Source organism: Pleurodeles waltl, chromosome 10, assembly GCF_031143425.1.
Source record: "Pleurodeles waltl isolate 20211129_DDA chromosome 10, aPleWal1.hap1.20221129, whole genome shotgun sequence".
Taxonomy (NCBI): Eukaryota; Metazoa; Chordata; class Amphibia; order Caudata; family Salamandridae; genus Pleurodeles; species Pleurodeles waltl.
Genome location: NC_090449.1, coordinates 1,015,712,417 through 1,015,736,224, shown reverse-complemented (window position 1 = coordinate 1,015,736,224; position 23,808 = coordinate 1,015,712,417). Strand labels below are relative to the sequence as shown.

Here is a 23,808-nt window from a genome sequence, read left to right as displayed (position 1 = left end):
TCCAGTATTAATTATGAAGGTGTTTTATATTGTACATCCCTGTCCTGAACCCAAAATTCACCTTAAACTGAAAATATATAAATCAAAGTATGTTTTATAATTTACTGCCCGAGCTCCTGTAAAATATGATGCTGCAGCAGGAAGGAAAGGTGGCAAGTCTGACATGTACTTGGTTATCTTACCTAAACGTAAATATGTCTTTCAACACATGACCTATAATAAGATATTCAGTGACGGAATGGGAAAACTGTTGATAATTGGCACATATACATTTTTTTATTTATTTTAACACAAAACTTCAATTCTAACGAGATTTTAAAAGCAATACCAATCTTCAGAGATGTGCATATTTAGGTCTGGCGTTAGCCAAGACCTTTTGATTTTACTCAAATTGTATACTTAATATTCTTATTTAAAAGAGCTTTCAGCCACCTTCTCTTCATCTATTGGTCTGTTGTGTCATTCACATGTTACTTCGGTTCACTACATCATACAGCACAGGGCAATGGGTCAACCTACTTGAGCAGCTTGTTACCTTCACGTCGAGTGACTGCATTTTGCTCTTTCACAATTAGCACATCCGCACACAAGGTAGTTCCCTTCAGTTCCAATGTTTTTGTTTTTACACTATAACTACTTGAGTGTTGCCCTTATGTTTAGAGTCTGAGGTGAAAGCAGGATGCTTCCTACTAGAAGAGCACAGGCCATATTCCAGCGTTCCCGTCTCCTTCCAATGCTATTGTAAATTCCTAGTGAATTACCCTATTTTACAGCATAACAGACTGCATCCATTTGAAACTGTTCTGAATTAAGTTAGTTTCTGTAACTATGCTTGCGGTACACACAAACCAAAAGCTTCAATACTATACTGGTGAATTCAGAAGCAGACAATTCTTCAGAACACGTTTATTCTGGACTACGTTTTACCTATGGTTTCTTAAATAAACTTTGTTCAGAACGAAACTCAGCCATTGTTTGATTTGCAGCACTTGTAATACTGTAAATTATTTCCTTCTTCGTTTCTTTCCTTCTTTCTTTGTTTTTTCCTTCTTTCTGGCTTTCCTGCTCTCTTGCGATTTTCCTTCCATTTTTTTTCTTTCCATTCTTTTTCTTTCCCTTTCTTTCCATCGTAATTTTGTCTCTTTCCATTCTAAATTTTGCTTTCTTTCCATATTCAATCACATGCTCTTTCTTTCCATCCTAAAACAATTGACCTTTCATTCCATCCTAAATCACTTTCTATCCCATCTAAATCAATCTTGCTTTCACTCCATGCAAAATCAATCTTTCTTTCTCGGTTTCCATGCTAAATCAAGCTTTCTATCCTAAATAATTCTTTCTGTCCTAAATGTTAGTTTTTTTATCCTAAATTTTTCTTAAATTCTTTCTTTCCATCCTAAATCAGTATTTCTTTCCACCCTAACTCAAACTTTATTTCCTTCCTTTCCTTCCTCCCTTTTTTGCTTTTTTTCCCCTTCTTCACTTCTTTGTTGCCTCCTTTCCTTTTTTCAATAATTATGTGTATGACCTAGTTACTCATATGGGTTTTCAGCCACACTGCATCCGTTTGTCTGTGGCGGTATTATTCACATTTTTCCCAACTCCCTCAAGCATCCATCAAGGGGCCCACTTCAGCCACTGGCTGACTTCACTATGAATTATGGCATGCTGTCCTTTCACAACGAGTACATCCAACTCAATAAGCATAATAGATCACACAAGAAGGCGAGCTGGTACACAGAAGACCTTTGACACCAAGCTACACTGTAAACAGCTAGTATGAAGAGCTAAGCCATGACATCACCGACAAAACTAACTACAAGGCTGCACTCAGTCACTATCACTAGCAATTAAGAGATATCAAGAAAAAAGCTCTAGTGGACCGAATCGAAGGAAGCCCTGACAGCTGCAAGGAGATCTTCTAAATCGTTAAGGACTTCACTTCGCCCTCGGCCACCGTCACCAACATTGCTGTCTCCCAGCAACTCTGCGACAATGTTTCCAACTTCTTCCAAAGCAAAATTGCAAACATCTACAGCAGCTTCGCATACCAACCCAACCCGAGAGAACTTGTTGCTAACCTACTCACCACCTATTAAGAGGGCCAGCTTACCGAATGGACAATGCTCACCAGAAACGACACAGCAGCAATCTTGTGGACCATCCACCCAGGGCCACTCCCAAAAACCCATGCCTACACCACATCTATAACCTGTGAACATCATCAATCAGCACCACCCTGACTCGCATCAGCAACACCCTCATCACGTCTTGTTAATTTCACAGATAAATGGAAACTTTCAGAAACCAATGCTCTCCTCAAGAAGCCCACAGCCAACCTAACTCAACTAAGCAATTTCCGATCCATCTCACTGCTTCCCTATCAGGGCAAAGTGATTGAGAAGGCCATCAATAAGTAACTCACAACCCACCTCAAACTTACCCATCTTTTAGAGATGACTCAATCAGGATTCAGAAAGAGCCACAGCACCAAAACAGCATTCTTTGCGGCCTCCAAAGACACTCAAATCATTCTGGACCGAGGAGAAACAGCGGCCCTCTTCCTGCTTGACCTCTCTGTGGCATTCCACACTGTCTCACATAAAACTCTTATCAGAAGACTCCAAGAGACGGGCATACAAGGATCCGCTCTGAAACAGATCTGTTCTGTTCTCAAAGGAAGAACCCAAATGGTCAGTGTGCTACCCTTCACATCCAAGACCAAGAAATTGTTATGCTGTGTCCAACAGGGATCATCCCTCAGTCCCACATTTTTCAACATATACATGACACCGCTCGCCAACATCATCCGATCACAAGACATCACCACCATATCCAACGACACCCAACTCACCCTCCCCCTCACAGAGGAAACAACCACTCCCAAAACCCACTTCACCAACTGCATGACCATGGTAGCAGAATGGATGCAAACCAATTGCCTGCAGCTCAATTCTGACAAGATGGAAATACTGGAAAGCCCTCCCCATGGGACTCCACCTGGTGGCAGTCGGGCTAGGACTAACAGCCAAAACCACAGACCACGCAATAAATATAGGGATCATCCTAGACAACAAGCTCATCATGACGGCTCAAGTCACGTGTACCTCCTCCTTCCACATCCCACGCATGCAGCAAAAACTTCAAATGGTTGCTCAGAATACAAGATGGACCCTTAAGCAAGCACTCTTCAGCAACAGGATGCACTACGGCAACACTCTCTACATCTGAATCTCCAAACAACTTATACACAGACTGTCGAGCACCATTGCATGACTCAAACTTGACCTCCCAAGCTGCACCTATATCAGACCGCACCCACATCACACTGCACCGCAGAAAGCTTCACTGGCTCCCCAGTCACAGGTGCAGCCAATTCATACTTTAAGCACAAATACAAAACTCTCCACAAGACAAGACCAGAATACCTGAACTGCCCCATACACTTTCACCAACCTACCATATAACTATGCTCTGCTTCACTCTGACTTGCACACACATTCCCTGCATCCGCAAAATACGAACTGAAGGTCACTCATTCTCCTACATCGCACCCAAGTCATAGAATGACCTCCCTCTACAAATGTGACCTCTTCCTCACTTCTTGAGATCCGCGAGAAGCTGAAGACTTGGCTCTTCGTATAAGCACCTCAGCGACCACAAAACTACACAGCCTGGATACCCCCTTCGGGAGAATAGTGCGGAATACAAATCAATATAATGCAACATAACAGGGCAGGCAAGTTTTGAAACTGCTACCTTTTGCTTGTTTTATTGTACCCTTGGCACGATCCTCACTACCGCTGGACTAGAGGGCCATGACAACATTAGAAGGGGCAAAATCTGGTGGTAGTTATCACTTCCTGCTCCTAACCTAGCCACTTATCTGCAAAAAGGAGGCTGTTGAGTGGCTAAAAGTGTGAGGGCATCATGATTAAAAAGTGCAGGAGGTCATTTTATGCTACCTCTAGCATTCTTGAGAATCTATTTTCATAACTAGCTTAGTTGTGTTATGAATGTAATGAATGAAAATGCATATATCCTTTCAATTTAAATGCATTAAATTGTCTGCTAATTTAGCCTCCTTATATCTTCCCCTAGCCATGTCAGCACTAGACTTTGTTAATTAACTGTCCACCACAAAAGGCAACACCACCTATGTAATTAAACCACATGCAATTTGCCCTGTTTGTCAACTACAAATACAAACACTAAGCATGCACCCGGTCCTAATTCAAAATAAAGTAGTCTCCTAACGAGAAAGTAGCTATTGGCCCAGTTTAAAAACCTCCAAGGAAAAAGTCATAAGTTTTCTCCAACAGGGGTACTTCTACGTTTGAAGCTAATTTCTGACATCATAGGCATTGCATGAAAATTTCTAGACTATGCCTCAGAATTTTAGACAATTGCTAATTCCTTGTAGTACTCAAATGGGTAACCATTTTGTTCACTTGCAAATTTAATACATGAAAATTTCTGCGTGTGAAAATGCAATGTTAAATTTGCTTTGCATTAGTAAACATTTTCCCCACATGGATAATAGCTTTACCTTTGTGTAGACTCATTTTCTTAGATCTTCATTAAGCTTGGGGCTGTTCTCTACTTGCTGCCCCTTAATGTAAAATTTGGAAAGATTTCCGTGGTGAGAGTACATACAAATATACTGAATACCCACAAAGCCGCCTCTGGAGCTACAGTTGCAGGAATTGTACAAATTCTGTGTGAGTAAATTCTTTTTAATTGGTCTTAATCCCATCATTCACATCAATTGTGATCAGGAATGGGATTTTGTTGCCCCCTACAAAGAGATTCAGATGCATGCCTAAATTAAGTTCTATTTTGGTTCGTAAAATTACTTTGTGAATTGGGCCTTACATACATACGAGCAGCATGTTTGTCAAGGACATTTTTAAAGAGTACATAACAAAAGTACCTTGCAAAAATGTGTTGCAATTTGATAGCTACTTCAATAGAAACAATGTTTTCAATAGTAAAACTTGCACTAAGCCTATATGAACAATATGGTGGGAAACTCAATTTTTGGGCAAAATGCAAAGTACAGGGCTCAAATTTAGCTTTGATGGCAATTTTAAAGCTCCTTATCAAGCATATTAAAATATGTATGACTTTCATGCTGGTCGTCTTCAGATACCCAACTAATTAATTAGTGTGGACGCTTTACAGTAATTTCTTTCTATTAAAACAATATTAAAAAAATATTCCTGAAAAGGGAAGTCGCTCATATCGGCCTTATCTTTGGTCTCGTGTATTAAGGCGGGTGACATTTAATGTGAACACACTGTCCAGAGGGCACTGAATGTCAGCAGCAGTGAAAGATGAATCGTTTTCTGTGATTTATTTAACACTCAGCTACACAGTAAAGCGATTTCTAATACTTCTGAAGAACCTCTGCAGAAATTAAATGAAAATTAAAAGATATTGACTCATTCGGTTCACAAGTCAAATGTTTTTTCCCCCCCAAATGGAAAATATTAAGATATGGCCAATAAGTATCTGTGCAACCCTCACAGGACAGTTACTTAGGGCAACCACTCCACACCAGAGCCTCCTGCACTCTTCTTCAATTCTGCAAGAAACTGGTGACCTGGCTTTTCAATTAACCACCCTACCATGGGCATGGCTGGGCTCTCACACCTGTCCTGTGCCAAGACACACTCATGGGTGATAGTGAGCTTTACAAATATTCATAACATACCACAAAGAGCAATGTTACTGAAGTAGTCAATCAAAAGGGATGCACCTAACAGGAGCTCAACATAAATGTAAGCAGAAAAGCATACAAGATCACCGGACAAAACTCATCCTAAACTGCTCTTACTGGTAGAAGCAGATGGAAATTTGCTGTTGGTGCTCTGGTCTCAGTGGATGGTGGTTTTTGAGACTCCTCATTCTTTCTGACTGATTAATAAGTATTTATACAACCGGTTTCATTCAGGCCAACAATACACTCAAGAGCATTCTTAGGGCATAGTGTGAATAATGTAGGAGTCAGCTCAAGATATGGTGACACGCATTTATTATGATGTTTCGATCACACGTCATAGATACTCCAGAATCACTGTAAGCATGATCGAAGCAGGATTACCATGGCCTTTGCTACGCAGCACCTAGGAAATCCGTCAGAAATGATGTATCCTTCATAATATGAAAACTAGCCTCAATGTTTTTTCCAGGCTAAACTACAAAGCAACATTAAACATGAATATGCAAAGTGATGTTTCAACTCACTTAATTTATTTGGGCTGCCTTAAATCAATGTACTTATTATCCTAAATACCGACCCACTCAGCGACGTACTGAGAGGTGCAGAGACAAAATGGCCTGTGATGCCATTTGTATTGTAGCATAGGGTAACACAGTCACCTCAAGAGAGGAAATATTTCCTCTGCCATGTATACACAGATGAATACTGTGAATCATAGATTCTATGAACGTTGCAGTGAAGCCCCTTATTATGAAGCATGATGTTTTGCAAAACAGTGATAAAGGTGGTTTAAAAGTGTTCCTGTAAAAATAAATTATCACAGTACCAGTAACTAATAAGCGAAATACCATAAATTGTTTATATTCTGTTCCTGGCAAAGATTATAGTTATATGCATTGCGGTCGGTGGGCACCCATGCAAAGCAGTGAAGGGAATATCCACTGTTAGCTTCCGAGAATGGTGTTGGCAGTCTATACACAGGTACATGTGAAGGGATAACTTGCATGCAGAGGCACTCTACCCGCCTCAAAAGTCTCATTAATCATCTAAACATCCCTTGAGACAGTTGGCTTTTTCCTACTTGGACCTTCCATCTACATTTATGTTACTCAGGATATTGTGTAAACACACAGTACTAAAATCACAGCCAGGGATCGACTAATAATTTACACTACATTAGGTAATTCAGAAAGACAATACAGCAACAAAAAAAAGAAAACAAAAAAAAACCTCAAAAGATTAAAAAGATCAGAGCATTCAAGAGTAGAACATTCCCCCAACCTTCTGCCTCTTCTCAAACATGATAATAAGACACCTAAGCATGTTCTATCCATGCTAAATACAGCTAACAATTGCTGGGTCCAGGTAACACCAGTAAGGTGCTGCAAAAGTGCCCTTCTCAACCACTATGTCAAGTCTTTGACAGAACCACAAGATGTGGTTATTTTGCTGTTTTACCAGATAGAATCAGTCAGACTAACTTCTGCCATCTAAATAAACCACTACTGCCAGTAATGGTGGCGGATAGCCGAAACTCATTAAAATTCAGTCAATAAAGGACCAGGATAGGGGATGTCATTCATGTAATAAAAGGACCACTCACATGAGCCTGTCCAACCACCAACCACAGACATCTTGGGAGACGGGCACAATTGTCCACTCTGTCAAGGATATGAAGCCAAAGCTGAGCAAATTGATTAACAGAAAAAAAAAGCTGACCGCAGAACATTATTATTAATATGAATATTATATTGGCCATACTGACAAATCAAATAAATAGAAACAAATAATTGTCGGTTACTAAAACAATAAAAGACAGACAACCCATCAGCACAGGACTGTATGAATTCTAGAAAGACGACCAAGAGTATATACTAGAGTATATGCTAAGACAACAAAGGACTAGCTTGAGAAATCATTTCTGTACTTGCTTGTTAACTCAACTGTAAAAAGAGTAAGGTGTTAGTTTGAGACTTCCAACATGTTATTGCAAGAGATGGTTGTTAATAATATACTATGCAAGATCACCGACTATCTGAATTAGGATTGTGAGGGTGATACTCTGGGCCACCCTCATCAATATAGTAACAATATCAGGAAAGGCCACTAGAACGCAGATGAGACCCTATTACTGAATTTATCATGAATCCCTAGCATGGCCTACACCCTTCTAAGTCAATCTGAAATAAATAGCAATATTAATAGTCTATCTTTTTAAAAGTAGAAATTACAGGCACATGAAATGCAAGAAGGTTAAATCAATGTCTACTGAACACTGCTAAAATATGTAGGATTTGTTAATGGGGTTCCAATATATCAATGTCTACATCAATGGAAAAGAATCATTATGTTTGCAAAAATGGTCATGTTAAAAAAAAAAAAGTTTCATGTTAAGGTCATACCAGCCACACCATTTGGTGGGTCAGTGTGGCAACTAGCATCATGTGCCCAAGATGACCATGGTGTAGTTCATGTCAGAGGGAACACACTGTACTGAAAGAATACATCAATTGAATGGGTGAACAATTATTCAATACACAGATCAGAAGAGGGTTATAATAGAGCCTCAACATGAATATGGAATGGCACTATTAACATCGAGTGTTCACTGAGGAGCCGAGGAACCAATGGAACGCTGCCCGGCAGTATGGAGCATTGGTTGAGCTGTGGGTTTGAAGAAAAAAGGGAAAAAGGAAAAAGCGCAGTGGTATAGAGAACGGGTGAGGTGGGATGTGGGGAGCAAAAAATAGTTGTTCTTTGAATGTAAAATGTGGAAGAATGCAAGTCTTCCTCTCAAAAGGATGATCAAGAATTAATGTTTTAGGAGAGGTGCAAACTTAAGAAGAGGAAGGAAAGCAGCAAATGAGTTAAGTAATGGGATGACCCACAGTCCACTGTAAACATTGGTATAGTACACAATAGGCCTTTCAACAACATACACCTAGAGCAGAGAAAACATTCTACAGTCAATATTTTCCCCAAGATCTCTTCAATCAGATTATTAAAATAAAGATCCTCTATTTAAAAACTTGTCATGAACTCCTCCTATACCCCAGTGATGAACTGTATGGAAGAGTCTATTACTTTAAAACAGCAGTCAAAGCGGCAATCTCTCTGGAATGAACAAGCAGCCAACTACGTTCAAAAGTCCAATACCTGTCCAACTACAAGACAGACTCTGTACCATGGTGCCTGAGAAACTTCAGTCAGTCTACAAGTTGTTTTTTAGATGAACAACTCACAAAACACATACTGAGTCCCTATTACAACAGTACGAACCTGCCTTATTACTTTGAGTGAAGCCCCAATGTACTACTATGAAATATTCAAAAGAATACGGCCGCATGATAGCTGGATAGAAGAATGATATTACACACTTAACAAGCCATGCACTACTGTAGGGACTACAAAGAATCAGTCACAGACAATATGTCAAGTTAAAAGACCTACCTACTGCTGCACCCAAACTCCCAAAACAGTTAGCTTTCTGAAATTTGTAAGACCAGAGCTTGCATCTTGGTTGCAATGCACCCGATCCACCGTGTGTCTGAAACCCCAGTCAGACTATTTAAAAACATTGACCAAGGAATAAAGGGCCAATCATACAAGCTGATGTGTCTGGTTCAGCCAATGGGAAACAACGTGCCCAACTTGATGGACAATGCACAGGTGGGCCAATTATGTCTAACTGTGTATGAACCCCTTTACAGATAGGCGTGTTTAAACAGTCTGCAATATATTTTGTGAAAGCATGCTTTTGGGTGTTCCTTGTGTATGAAGCCTCCCAGGGAGCTTTCAAAAGAATATTAAGGTGAACAGCATTAGCCACTGGGGCTGACCAATCATATTCTAGTAATACTTCACTCACAATCTTAGGACAATGCGGGTCCTCCTAAAAATTACTTCAAGAGACATCACTGAAAGGGTGTGTAAGAAATTGGGTTACTGGCTGAGGGTGGTGAAACCCTTCTCAAGCAACAACCACAATCCTTCTCAGGGTGAAGTCACAGGCAAATCCTAAATTAACCTGTGCTGAATCTTAGGGTAGATTGGCACGGGTGCGTGTGTGTCTGTGTCAGTGTCTAGGAGGAATACACAAAGCCCAGCTGTCAGCTACACCCAGTCATGTGACTAGAGACAGGCTACAGGCACTAAATGGTTAAGGCAAGGAAACGTCAACTTTCTAAAAGTGCCATTTTCAGAATTGCAATTTAAATTACGACTTCACTATAAATTAGGATTTTAAATTGTGACTTTGTAAATACCTGACATGAACTGGTCATTTCTTCCCATTTGGAAACTACACTTACAAATTATCCAATATTATCCTATGGGAGAGATAGGTCTTGCAGTAATGAAAAATTAATGTAAAAGATTTCACTTCCGGGACATGTACTGAAACACATTGCACCCTGCCATCTAGGCTGCCTAGGGACCATCCTAGGAGCGCCTCATGGGTATTAGAAATTAAGGTTTCGGCCTGGCCAAAAGGTTTATTTTGCCTGATCGAAATGGCAGTTTAAACTACAGACACAGCCCCTGCAATGGCAGGCCTGAGCCATGTTTATAGGGCTATTTACATGGGTGGCACAATCAGTGCTCCAGGCCCACTAGTAGCATTTAATTTACAGGCCCTGGGTACGTATAAGCCAATATTACAGTGTTTAGAGGAGAGAGCACAAGCAGTTTAGCACTGGTTAGAAGTGGTAAAGTGCACAGAGTCCTGAAGCCAGCAAAAGCCAGATCAGCAAAAATGGAGGAGGAAGGCAAAAAGTTGGGAGAACGACCACCCATAGGCTGACAGGGAGACAAACAAATGGGAACGAGGCAGAGACAAGGCCAGTCAGTGAGGTCTGGAAGTGGGACTGATCTGCCTGCTTTTCAGAAAAGCATGCATGGTGTGGAATCTCTAGATTTCCAAGACCAATCAGTTCTTCAACGAGTCTAACGCACAGCATACTGAAGTAAAGAATGGGCAGTACCAAACTCCACTCATAAAAGACCGGACATTTCTATCAGAGACAAAAGTTATGAATCCTCATTTGGGGCTTGGAGGAGCGGCAGGACAAACGAGAACAATGCACACAAAGTTACTAATTATTCAAGAAACTGATACTTTGTCTCCTCATTAGCTCATACCTAGAAGTAAAAGGGTTTCTATCAGCTGGGTGGGCTTTGGTTTGGGGGTTCCGGAATGAGAGGGAGGTGCGGCAGAATTGACAAAAACACTTTTTTTAAGCAAGACTGATTGATTCACATTTGACGGTTTTCCCCTTCCTTTCCCCTCCATCTTTCAGGGTGAATAATAGGTTTTACCCCTAGTGAATGTTTTATACAATGTAATAGATACCAGTGCAGTGTTTTGGTGGTTCTGTGTTTTCATTATTTTGTGACAAAAGAAGTTTCAGTAAAGTTTCGTCTTTTTTGTTTTTGATCATGACAAAAAGATTTAAACTTAAATATTGTTATCTTTAAATCGGCACCTGAAGTTTGCAGCTTGGAGGCTACTGGCTCCCACAGCAAACCGTTCAGAGCTCTAAAAAAAAGTAGGAAAAGGGTCTGAAAAGACATGTCCCAAACAGTGTTTGCACATTGTGAATAGACCTTTTAATTTCATTTTGCAATGTGATCTATCCGCTAGCAGTTCACATCACAAAATGTCAGGATGCAGGGGGTCGCACAACGACCTGCTTAATGGATATTAATTAGGCTGTCGTTTATTTGTTGTAACCAGTAATTGTCTACAAACACAAGGATGTTGGCCAGGAGGAGACAACAAACCACCATTCCCAGTGGTTGCATTTTCAATGGGATTTATTTAAAGCACCAAGGCCGCTTTTCCCGAGTTCACCCGACACGATTCTCAAAGAGGAAGCTAACCACTAGCGAACAGCTTCCCTTTTGCAAATCCATTGCCACCTCTATTCGGGATTCGGTAACTTTTCAATTATTGGTGACTGTAATTGTGGACGCTAACCACTGATACATAGTAATCCGGTTCCCAATTAGAAGGAGATGCCCAGTATACTCCTCTTTCTAATTGCGATCAGGAATAGGTTGGTAAATCCATTTTGGAAGTCAGAATTGTTTTTCCACCTCGTAAAATAGGCTCGCAAACAGGACAGAGACATTTTGCGGTCGCAAACATTGTGATTTTTGGAGTCCCACGGTTTGCAACCACATGCCCTCAGTTTCACACTGAGCTTAGACCTTCTCTCCAGAATGAGTGCCACTGTGCTGCTTTTGTCTTGCATGTAAAGGTAACAGGCTGGGGTTCCCTATGTAGTTTAAAAGACTTATACTTCGTAAATGAAATCGGTGTTTCTAAATAATGGTTTCTTAGGACCATATGTGCCAAAGCTTTTTCCCATTGACACAGAATGGGTAAAACCCTTTGATACATCTGGCCCTTAGTTTCTAAAAGTATATTTTTGGTTGTCAGGACAACTATGAACCACAGTTAACGTGTTATTTTAAATTGAAGGAGAGGTCCTGATAGGTCAGATCTGTCTGAGAAGAAAAATCCTAAATTGTAGTTGGGAGTTTCGGGAAAAAATAGGTTGTATTTTAGTTATAGCTGTGGACTAGTAAATATGTTCACACAAACTTCTGTAATGGAAGGAAGCTTTAGTACAAACCACTGGAGGATACAACAGGACACTTGTTTGAAATAGATATACCGCACTTCCCTCATCTTCCATACAAATTAGCGCGCATAACTTTTCTTTGAAGATTCAGTTCACAAATAAATTAACAACGTTCTTTGCACTACAAATGATTCAAAACACTTCAGCATTAACGAGGTTTTCCATGAGTTTTCCTTCAAAGGAATGTGAAACTTCTAAGCTTCTCTTTCAAACTCTTTATCTAACAGCTCAATGCAATAGTTTTGTCAGCTAAAACGCGGTAGAGGTACAATGTTAACTAAAGAGTTTTACTTTACATACTTTTACGTTCGTAGCAACTATTTTCAGTAATTGGCAATATTTGAAAGTGGTAGAGAGATTTTGTTTTGAGGAAGGCCAAAAAGCTTGTTAAGAACACAGAGAAGGATCTAAACACACAATCTAATTCAGTCAAGTAAGATGGGGAATGAAATCTGCACTTATTAAACTTTGGCCTCTCAAAATCTGTACTTGGAGTTACATAGCAAAAAACAGTTTAAAATGTCCTTATATATATATATATATATAAACCTGCAACTACTACAACCTTCAAAATGGTAAAAACAAGGTTTTTAATAACTGCATTGACACTTTTGGGAGCACAGGCAAAAGGCAAAGTGAACTATAAGCACAGCATGTCTGGACACTTTAAAAGATAAACAAATGGCATGACAAGAGACCGAACTTCTGTGCCTAGTGGTAGATAACAGTGTACCTTTAATACAAAATAAGCCTCCCAATGTGGAAATTAGGGAGGGCCACGAACGTCCCCAACGGCTTACAGTGCAAAAATATCTGTGGTACTTTCACACGATCTGGATTGCCGGGTGATTACACAATACTGGAAGTGAGTGCACCAGATGTTGGAGAAGGTGTAGGGCATCACAGTAGACTTAGATCCTAAAGTGGCGATTCTGGAATAATGGAGAGGGTGGTGAGCTCCATAAGTGCAGGGACGATGTTGGTGGTTGGCCTTTTGGTGGCCAAAAGAGACTGCATGCCACTAGGGGAGGAAATCAGCTCCCGCCCGAGTGAATCTGCAAGGGCATGGCAAGGTTGCAGAGGAAACAATATATATGGCAATAGGCTGCCCAGAGAATTACAAAAAGATCCAAAACCATTGGTGGAAACAATAAAACATGGTAAGATGGTTACATAATGTGTGCAGATACGATATGGATTGTAGTAGTAGCGGGTGAGGTATCCACAGTGAATCTCTTATGGAACTTCTAATGACTTTTACAGGCCTAAAGTGGCTTCCGTGGTTATACTGGAAGCTATGAATAAAACAAAGATTTATACAAATAAATAATTGAATAAATAAAGCCTCCCATCCAGAAGCATATCATCCTGTCAAATGCTGATCCCTACCACTGTGAACAGTAAGTTGTACCGAAGGAAGAGTAAGCCATGTTATGCAGGGGAAAGTCGCGCTGTGGTGATTTGGAGTAGATTACAGAAAAGTTTAATCGGGGATGGAGAATACCAAGTAAGCAGCATGGTTTCTCGAATTAACAATGGGGTAGAAATTGTTTTTTTCTTTTATATTAGATTTCTCAAACACTGACCACTGCTATTTACAACTACTTTCAGTTAATGACCATCTGTAAGTGCTAGAGCAATTTTGGGGCTTTTTGACTTGCTGGTAATCACCTGAAGTATGTGCCACTCCTGTTTGTTGTGAACCCTAAGCAGGCATGTACAAGAAGCATGAAACGCGATCTTCATGGCAATGCTAGTATTACAAACCTTTAGGCTGTCTGTCATTAGCAACTTTACCAACCATAGTTAGCACTGGAAATTGCTGCTAAAAGCTACACCCGGAACTCAACAAGTATATTTCTATATGTACCAAACAATCGTTTCTTGTCTCTAAGCCCCATAGCCCACATAGGTAGCATGAGACGGGGTAAAAGGGGTCACTAAGACTTCAAGATACACGTTACAAACACCACATGAAATATATGGAAGCAAATTACCAAGCATAATAAACATAAGAGGTGGGGTGAAGGTGTGAGAAGATAGACCTGGAAAAGGTAATTCAATGAGAGAATAGCTTTCCCTTCTGCACCAAAACATCTGAAGCTCCTTAAATAAAAAGAATAAAACTATGCAAGTTGAACTACACTCTTTTCCTTCAGGTTTCCTGTCAAGAAAAAAAGATGCTAGAGAAGAACTAAGTAGTGGCACCACTACAAATTGATATCTCCAAATGGGTCATCATGGTGGTCTGAACACACTAACTTGCGCACAGCAAAAACGAGAAGGTCCCTTTATTCCATTACACAGGTGCTAAAGGTTGCGCCATTTCTAGCAGAGGACTTAGGTCTAAACTTGGCTGTAGTGAAACAGTGGAGACTGACTCTCCTGTTTGCCACCTCACACTAATGTTTATATCCAGCACATGGAAGGGGGCCAAGAAGTGCTTGGGCACACAAAGCATCTATTCTCACTTACCTAGTTATTCCACACAACTGTAACATGAAATAAACTTAGTCGACCAACACAAAACTAAGAATGTTGCAGGCTTTTGTTTTTGCTCTTTCTTTTGCCCTCTGTTGTCAGCTCTTTCAGCTCCATGCTCGTCCGACTTGGGTCTGGGGCTCTGTATATATGTGCGAGGAGAAGAGTATCTCTGCGGGCAATGTTCTTAAGTTTCACACTCAACTGTGAACATGTCCAAGAGTGCTAGATTCCCTATAAGGAACTACTGGACTTCTAGTTACATTACAGAAAGTGGCTTTCACAGAGGCAGGTTAAGAACTGTTCTCAAAGAATTACATGCATGTGTTAAGAATGGCTATGCCCCTGCATCCGACCCTGTTTCTAAAGGTTCAAAGTGTGACACTGTTGTGATCCAAAATCTGGTGTGGGCACAGAACACGGATAATCTTTTAGATACGATTGACTGAAGCGAACAACCTGACGTCGATCGACTCCATGGAACCAGGAGTAACTGACTCCTCTGGAACACTATATGCCTCACATTCTAGAGCTGTATAAGCAAGCACACTATTGACATCATAATACATCCCCCTCTCTCCCAAATACCACACACACAAAATAACCAAATAAAATTATCCTTAATCAAGAAGGTTGAAACCTAGAATAAAACCTGAAAGATAAAAACTAAACTGGATGGCTTTGCAGACACCAATAACGTTCTCTCTCTCATAGCACCCTTATGGATCATTTTGACAACCTCCTTAAGAACCACATAAGATTTAATTTCCTTCTCTTATTCCACCATTGTGAAAGAACCAAACCCACTACAAACCACATCCTTATAAGATGCTACTGTATCTTCTGCATCAATGTTCCTCACAGCCGGTCCATCCACCACTTCCCAATCAAAATGCCATCCTTGAAAGGCAATCCGCCTGCACATTCTTCCACCCCTGAATAATTTCCACAACATATTAGTATTGTAATCTCGCAGCTAACCTGGTCAGCCTTGACGACCCTTTATGATGGCAACATTTTAATCAAGAGCTTATGATCAGTCTGAATAACAAAATGCATCCCCCACAAGTACACTCGAAAATATTCAACTCCCCAAGCAGCAACTAAAGTTTCATGTTCTATTACAGAATAGTTCCTTTCTGCCTGTGAGAGAGTGTGGTGCAAACACAACTGTCTTTTCTTTTCCTCCAAGTATTTGAGATAAACAATTCCCAACCCAGTTGCGCTTGCATCCACTGTGAGTACAGACTTCAATGTTACAACAAAACAGTACAAATTCCTTCATCGCAAATTGCACTGTTAATATCGATAAAACATTTCTGCTGTTCCTCCTCCCACACAAAAGTATTTCCTTTGTGCAATAGTTTTCTTAAGCTTTCCCTCTGTCACCAAATCTCTCCACAAATATTGCGTAGTATTCTACTGGGCTTAAAGATGACCTCAATAACTCTTTAACAATGGGAAAAGGTGCCAATCTGATGGCCTCTAACAAACACCTCTAAGGCCTAATACCACCATTAGATATCGTGTATCCAAGATACTCAATTTGTTCTGTTAAAAATGTACATTTATCACGATTCAAAGTCAATCCAGTCTCCACCAATCTGCTCAAAACCATTTTCAAGATGGCATTGTGCTGTTCCACAGTTTTCCCCACCATCAAATTGTCATCTTGAAAATACACAACACTTTCCTTTCCCTCAAAAATTTTCGGCATCATACTCCAAAATACACTCTAAGCCAACGCTAGTCCAAACGGCATGCAAGTACATTGAAATTAATCTTCAGACGATACCAATGCTGTCAACGCTTCCGAGTCTACATACAATCTGATTTGATGGTAAGCACTTCTCAAATCTAATTTTAAGAGGTACTTATCAACCTTCACAGATGATAAAAGCTCATTAATATTTGGGAGAGGGAATGTGTCATAACAATACTCTGATTTATGGATCTTAAGTCCACAGAGACCCTTGGATGGCCATCAGTTTTCCGAGTAACTACCACCAGAGAAACCCAAGAAGAAGCCTCCACAGGTTCAATTATGCCTTCCCGTAGCATCTCTTTGAATAACCTTTTAACCAAAATTTCTCACAGACAAAGGCACTCTTCGGAGTTTGTATTTTTTTCGCACTGCATCTTCCTTCAGAACAATTTTATGTAGGAACCCTTTCAACCATCCTAAAATGTCATCAAAGACCCTTTGAGCACCATTGAAAATATTTCTCAATTGAACTTCTTCCACAACCATTGCTTGATTGGGTGTCCTAGGGTTGGTTATGATATTGAGATCAAGTTGGTGCATCTATCTTAGAATGGTAGGACCATTCACCGATACATACACTTTACCTTCTATGCACCTCCTTCCATACTGTATACAACCCACCGTGTATCCTAATACATTAATGGATTCACTCTGATAACCAGCTGGATTGATATCTTAAAGTAACAATTCAACTTCTCTCCAACTGACAATCCTCTCAGCCTTGCTATAAACTCATGGAATGTTTCTTGTTGAAATTAAGGTTGTGTGTAAAATTTACATCTTGCCTTTACTAAATTAACTACTTTCGCAAATCTCATCTTAAACCTTTTAAGTGCTTCTTTATATACATCATCCATAGGCTGACCATTCAGACCCATTACCACCGGCAAATATTTGAAAACGCGCAGTTCTCACTACCTAACGCACTTAACAAAAAGCGCCTTCTTTCAGGTGGAAAACTACATTACAGATTTAGATGGACAGAACTTTTCAACATCTCCACGTAATCCTCCCAAATAATTGCATGTATCTCTGGCTGAGATAAAAAAATGAAAAAAGGTGTAGTAATAATGTTACTTTGCGAAGCCATCTTCCCCCTGTAAAATTCCCTATTGTGAGCACATAACACAGAAAATTATCCTTTAAAAGTGAAGATTACAATATACACCCACTGCACAACAAATGAGGAATACAGTGTACAAGTCTATGCAGTGTCACACCCACCACCTCATTATACATGCATCATTTTGTGAGTTCACAAGTGCTGGGCAGTGATCAAATTCATAGCAGGTGTTATTACCAAACACAGGTGCAATATGCTTCTATACTTAGCTTGCAAGGCCACTGGTGTGCAAATTACCGCTGAATGTGTCTGCACTTATACACCTTTGACAACACCTGCCAACCATGGTGTGCCAATCACCATAACAAATGCGTGCTCCTCCTTCCACTGCCTCTATAATCGCTGTTAAATTCCTGCAAGCAAGTAAAAAGGAGAGTGTGTGTCGCATTCAACGCTGTGCACACCACTGAAATTATATCCTGCACAGGGTGTTATTGCCAAAATGTACACCCAAGGTGGCATCACTTCGACATGAAGTGCATCGCGATTCACTGACGCTCCTATGGCTGCCCAAGGTACAACATCATCCCCCTCTGCCTGGAAAGCTACACCAGTGGAATCTCACTACTTCACACGCACTAGTTATCAAACGCTTGTTGCACCTGGAATGTTACTGCAACTGAATGCACGTGCTGGTTCTCAAGGGCTCGTTGCGGGCCAATGGTAGATGCCCCCAAGGTAATGTAGATAAAGAGTTACAGTACCTTTGATCAATAAACTTTCCAATACAGGGTCCCACAATTCTCCCACGCCACTATTCAACCCTCACTGTCACTGTGGCTTGTTTCTCTTATCATGCTGTTCGATGTGTCTCTCACCGCACATCAGGATCACCCAGGTTGTGTGCTGGCTCCCAACACCACAACTCGCCATGATATCGTCGTCAAAATGTTGTGATACAAAATCTGGTGTAGACATAGGACACGGATAACCTTTGAGATATGATTTATTGAAGCACACAAACTGCAGTCAGTCCACTCCAAGGAGCCAGGCACAACTGACTCCTCAGAATGCTCCACGCCTCACGTTCTAGAGTTGTATAAGCAAACACACTATTGACATCATAACAGACACCATGATTTGTATCATCTTGGAGTCTAAGACACCCAGGCTTAAAGTAATTTCCCAAACATATCCATTTTCTCTTTTTAAATAGAATGCGGGAATGCACAAGCTGACATTTCTACAGAAATCTAGGTTTCTACAGTGACATCGGGAAAGACTGTTCTGGATAATTTTCAAGCTCCTTTGCCCACTGACATGCTGAAAACAAGATCAAGAATGGCGTACGTCAGAGGAAGTCTACAGACCAGAGCACCAGTACTGACCAACCGAAAACAGAAACTTCAACTCAACCAGTGTACCCTACTAGGGCATTCATAAAGAGTCGGGTGGGGTGGCATTCCTAAGGGGATATCTACGCACCTGATTACAAATTATACTAGGTGCGGAACCGTATCCAGTAAAACCAAACACTTTTTCACATCAAAGGCCTTGGAATGAGAAACAGCATGCAATAAGGGACCTTCTTGGTGCAGCATATTAGTCCTATTTCCTGGGCTGAAAACCTGTTACTCCCAGTACAGTAATGAGGCCCTAGACCCACCAGGCCCTAGACCCAGGTACTCGTTATTCCCAATCCCATAAGAAGCCCTGGAACCACTTGCAAGGTGTCCACCCACAAGCCCTCTATGCACATTCACCCAACGTGTGCTCCTCCTTTAGCTCTGTTGCTAGGTTGTGCATCATTGTAAGTAACCAAAATCTGCATCCTTCCTGTCAATTACAGTATGTTTCACTGAGGAACTGGTCCAAATCAATATCTACAATTCAATGTAAGCTGGGCCAGTATCAGAAGCATCGATGTGAACTTTACAAAATGCATGAGAAGGAGATTGAAATAACGCATTATGGAACAGTCTTCAGTATTTTTCCAGCCACAGTGCATGTAAAAAGAGATTATCCATCATGCCATCAGAATATCCCATAGAGGAGAGTGCCTCAAGTATCAAGGTCCTTTTGAAAGTTCAGACTTAACAAAACAAGCTGCATAACCGGTGCCTCACTAGAACACCGAGAGGATTCCGTGAACATTTTTAAATCAAGCAGAAGAAAATGCAGGCACAAATCATGACATCAGTTAATAATTGTATCCATTAGCTGCAACCGGTTTAATCAGAGGAAAGGCAAAGCACAAATAACTCTCCTAATCAGACTACACTTGTTACGGAGTCATTCTTCGCACAAAGGTGGCCCTAGTTTTAAACAAAAAAAGTTGATAAAAAATGGAATTACAAAGCTCCTTTCCCTCTTTCACACACTCGCCCCCACTGCCGCTCCAAACAGGAAGCAGGCAACATGTGGCCACTGCCGAATTGTGTCCCAGTATTGGAAAATGACACCAGGACCAATTCAGCATATTTCACTAGGTCGGCGGGATTCCAGATCCAGTTCAGAAATAGCTGCCAGAACTGGGATCCAACAGATTCCACCACTTTTCCCTCACAGGCCCCAGGACAAAAAAACGTCATGTCTGGAGCAGATGTCAGTATCTCCTCCTTCAGGAGGTTTAAGCCATGGTAGCGCCATGAATAAACACGGAAGGCTTGCTTCAAAATCTATAAAGTTTGTGGTACACGTGCAAGGTGCTGAAAAACTGGGCCTGGGGAATAATGCCCCTTATGTCACGCCCCCTTTCTGAGAGCCCTCTAGAAATGGGAAAAGGAGGCACGAGTAGGGGTACCTTTCGGTGAACTTCAATATTCCGTTGATTATTCTGTTTTTAGGCACTGTTTTGTTGACTTGAAATTCTTTACGAGGTGAAGAGTTGACAGTGTGCGGTATCTGGTGGAGAATGTGCTTCCAGTCATTAGATTAACAGATCTTTCCTTATTTTCAACCAGTCTACACTGTTGCTATGGTTGAGCAACTCACTTGAGATGGTAATTGAGCTTGACTGGTAGGATGGGGTGTTTCTATGGACACTTTTGTAGATGATGCAGCAGGATTTCGACATGTTGCAGTTGGAGACCAGAGCTGGTGATGTTTAAATTCCTAAAAACGTCAATCAGGTCGTACCATGGAAATGCTCCTCAGGGAGTATCAGATTTACCTTTCAGGTGGCACTCGGCATAGGTTTACTTAGGTCAGGATGGGAAAGGGCTAATGCAAGGCTAGTACTATTCCTAGAAAAGAGACCTTCAGTTTTCCTGTAGGGATGGAGGGTGCCAGGCTGTTTTTGTCTTTGCAATAAGGAATCTGAAGATGAGGCTGGTATCTGCTTGGAATCCCAGGTATTTGAAGCTTTAAAAAAGTCGATGCGTGAAGCTAATCAAGATAAAGCTTAGAGACTTAATCTTGAAGTTTTTGTTGCTTGTGGTCACTGATGATGAACACACATTTTGTTTCTGTTGTGTGAGCTTGAGGGAGGCCTTTGACATTCATGCTTGATTGCAACAAGGCACTCTTCCAGTCATACATTTTAGACCTTTGGTTAAAGAGGAGTGTCTACATACTTTTGGATGGTGACAACCTTGTCAATCAGCACAATCCTGATGGGCTCCACAGAGATGCTTAATACACTGTTGAAAGCAAGATTCCCAGGAGAATACCACATGACACAGAGTGTCAGACCTGGAGGAGCTCCTCTGAGCAATGGGAATCTGTTCTTTATGTAAGATGTAAACCAGTGATAAATGGTGGTGCTGAAGCCCATTCTTACAGCAAAACCCTTGAACATGACTTCAGGATCAGTGCTTTCAAAGACTGCCAGTGGAGCAGGATGAGAAAAAAAGGGTTACTGCTGTCAGTGACCTGGTGTGCATCACTGACCACCTGAATGGTCTCATCTATAGCATTTTATCAAATACTATTTAAACTCCTACTTTTGTCTCACAGACCTTTCCTCGCAAGCAATTTCCTCGTTGAAAAAAACACTATATTTTCTCCATACCATATGATGGAATGTATGAATTGCTTGTGTCAAGTGAGTCCATCATACATCACTTCTCCCCTGCAAGTAGATCACCTCCCCAATCCTAAATTGAAATAGCCTATCTTGAACTGCTTTTTTTATTTTATTTTTATTCAACTAAAACACACCCCACCTACACTTCATTTTTTGAATTTCTATTTTACTGCTTGTGCTTTGAGTTTACCACTAGCATAACAAAGGATCTGTCAGTGTTTGCATTCTGAGGGAATGGTATGCTCCACCTTTAAGTGCCAAACAGAGAAATTCAAACTCATCATGTCCTCTAATTAAGAGCCCTAGACTGAAAATGAATAGTCCATACTCATGCTATGTTTTATCTCCGACAGAACGCCTCGGTTGATCTAGTCTCTTTTTTGCTAATAATTCTTTATATAAAGCAGACCTGAACTGACAGGCAGAAAACAGCACAATTACCTTGGCTATAATCCATACCTTGTTTCCTTATAACAGAAACACAAACACCGGGTGACACTAACATATCACAGTTTCATCGCCCGAAACCATCATGTCCTGAGCCAACACGTTGTTGCCCCTTTTGCTCTTGGAGGGGGTTAAACTAACTACCTTAAGCACAGTGTTTTAAAGAGTAAAACCAATGGTAAGCTATGACCTCATTGTAAATGAAGGGCTGTGTATCTGGTTAAGATATGCTATGCTCTTACCAAGAGGTTCCGGCTGCAGCACTCAGATTAGTTGCCATCTCTGGGTTGCATTTCCACATGAACCCAGGCTGGTAGTCGTCCAGGAGAATGTTAGATTTAATGTTCATGGGGGTGACCAGAGAAACAGATGGGCTATTCCATTACGAGCACGATGGGCCCGGTTTTGAAGAAGTCCTGGAAGGTGCTCTGGTATGAGGGTTGCATTAAAATGCTGAGCAGTGGTTGGGCAGCGTCATGAATGACCACATTCACTCAGACAACGGGATATCAACTTTGGCGCAGGTCGCTTTCCATAAGCTAGAGATTTATTAGATTACTAGGGGAAAGAATATTGGAAAAAGTACATTTGGGAACTATGAGCAATGGAAATACTGTGGTGAAATCTGGCTGTTCTATGCTGCCAATATACTATCAGATGTTGTTGATCTTATTAATTGCTGTACACGTTTCCTCAGAGTGTTGGAGTCGTTTACCAGGTGTGGGCTTCACACAGTGCTTGCAGCTTGACGACCGCCATGCTTGTGTTGAAGTTTTCACTGAAGATCATTATGGTAGAATTGTTGTCAACGATGAGTTTCCAGACATCAGGTCTGATTTCTACAAGCATCAATCTCTTGATGGCTTGTGTTCCTCTTCCTCACTCACGTAAAGCGCATTTTTAACTATTTAAACAAAGAAAACTTAACTCATTTCCAGACTTGTGTTCAGTGAGGTAAGAACATGCTACCAATTTGGTATTTCATGTCACTACGAGTGCTACGCTAATAAGCTGCCATTTTTAATGTCAAGATATAAACGCCTCTGCCACAAGCACCTCCTCTCTTGGTCCGAGGGCAGCAGAGATGTTCACCACCACTTCCTTTCCATTGTAAATAACATACTTGACATGAGACTTGAGTGAGTTTTCATTAACACAAAATAACTGACACTTTAGAAAGTTCCACTCTTTTGTCCAAATACTAATATAATACACGTCTACAGTTATATCTGTTTGTAAGGGATTTGTACCATGATAACTGAATAAATATCAAAGAAACTGCGGCCTATCGCTTAGACCAGTGGTTCCCAACCTGTGGTCTGGGGACCTCGGGGGGTCTGTGAAGCCTTCTCAGGGGGTCTGGGACTGCTTAGAAAATTAATAATTATCAACAGATTAGGCCTGCAGATTTAGTAATGACTCAGTGGGGGCTGTCCCAGACTCCAATAATGATTAAGACGGGGTCCCTGGGTTCCAGGAATGATAAAGTGGGGGTCCAAAGAATTCAAAAGGATGGGAACCACTGGCTTAGACATTTTTTGACTGATATTCGATGCTCCATAACTTTAGGCAACTTATGTGTGACAGGAAAAATGGTTTCTTCCCCCAAAGAAATGATTTAATTGTTTTGTCTTTTTTGGGAGTGTTTCTGTG

General features: G+C 40.9%; 1 protein-coding gene across 1 annotated transcript in view; it reads right to left on the bottom strand.

The window, feature by feature from the left end:
- The window catches only part of MRPL3 (mitochondrial ribosomal protein L3), a 229,158-nt gene that overhangs the window by 94,518 nt on the left and 110,832 nt on the right, over positions 1-23,808 (bottom strand). The window lies entirely within an intron of this gene.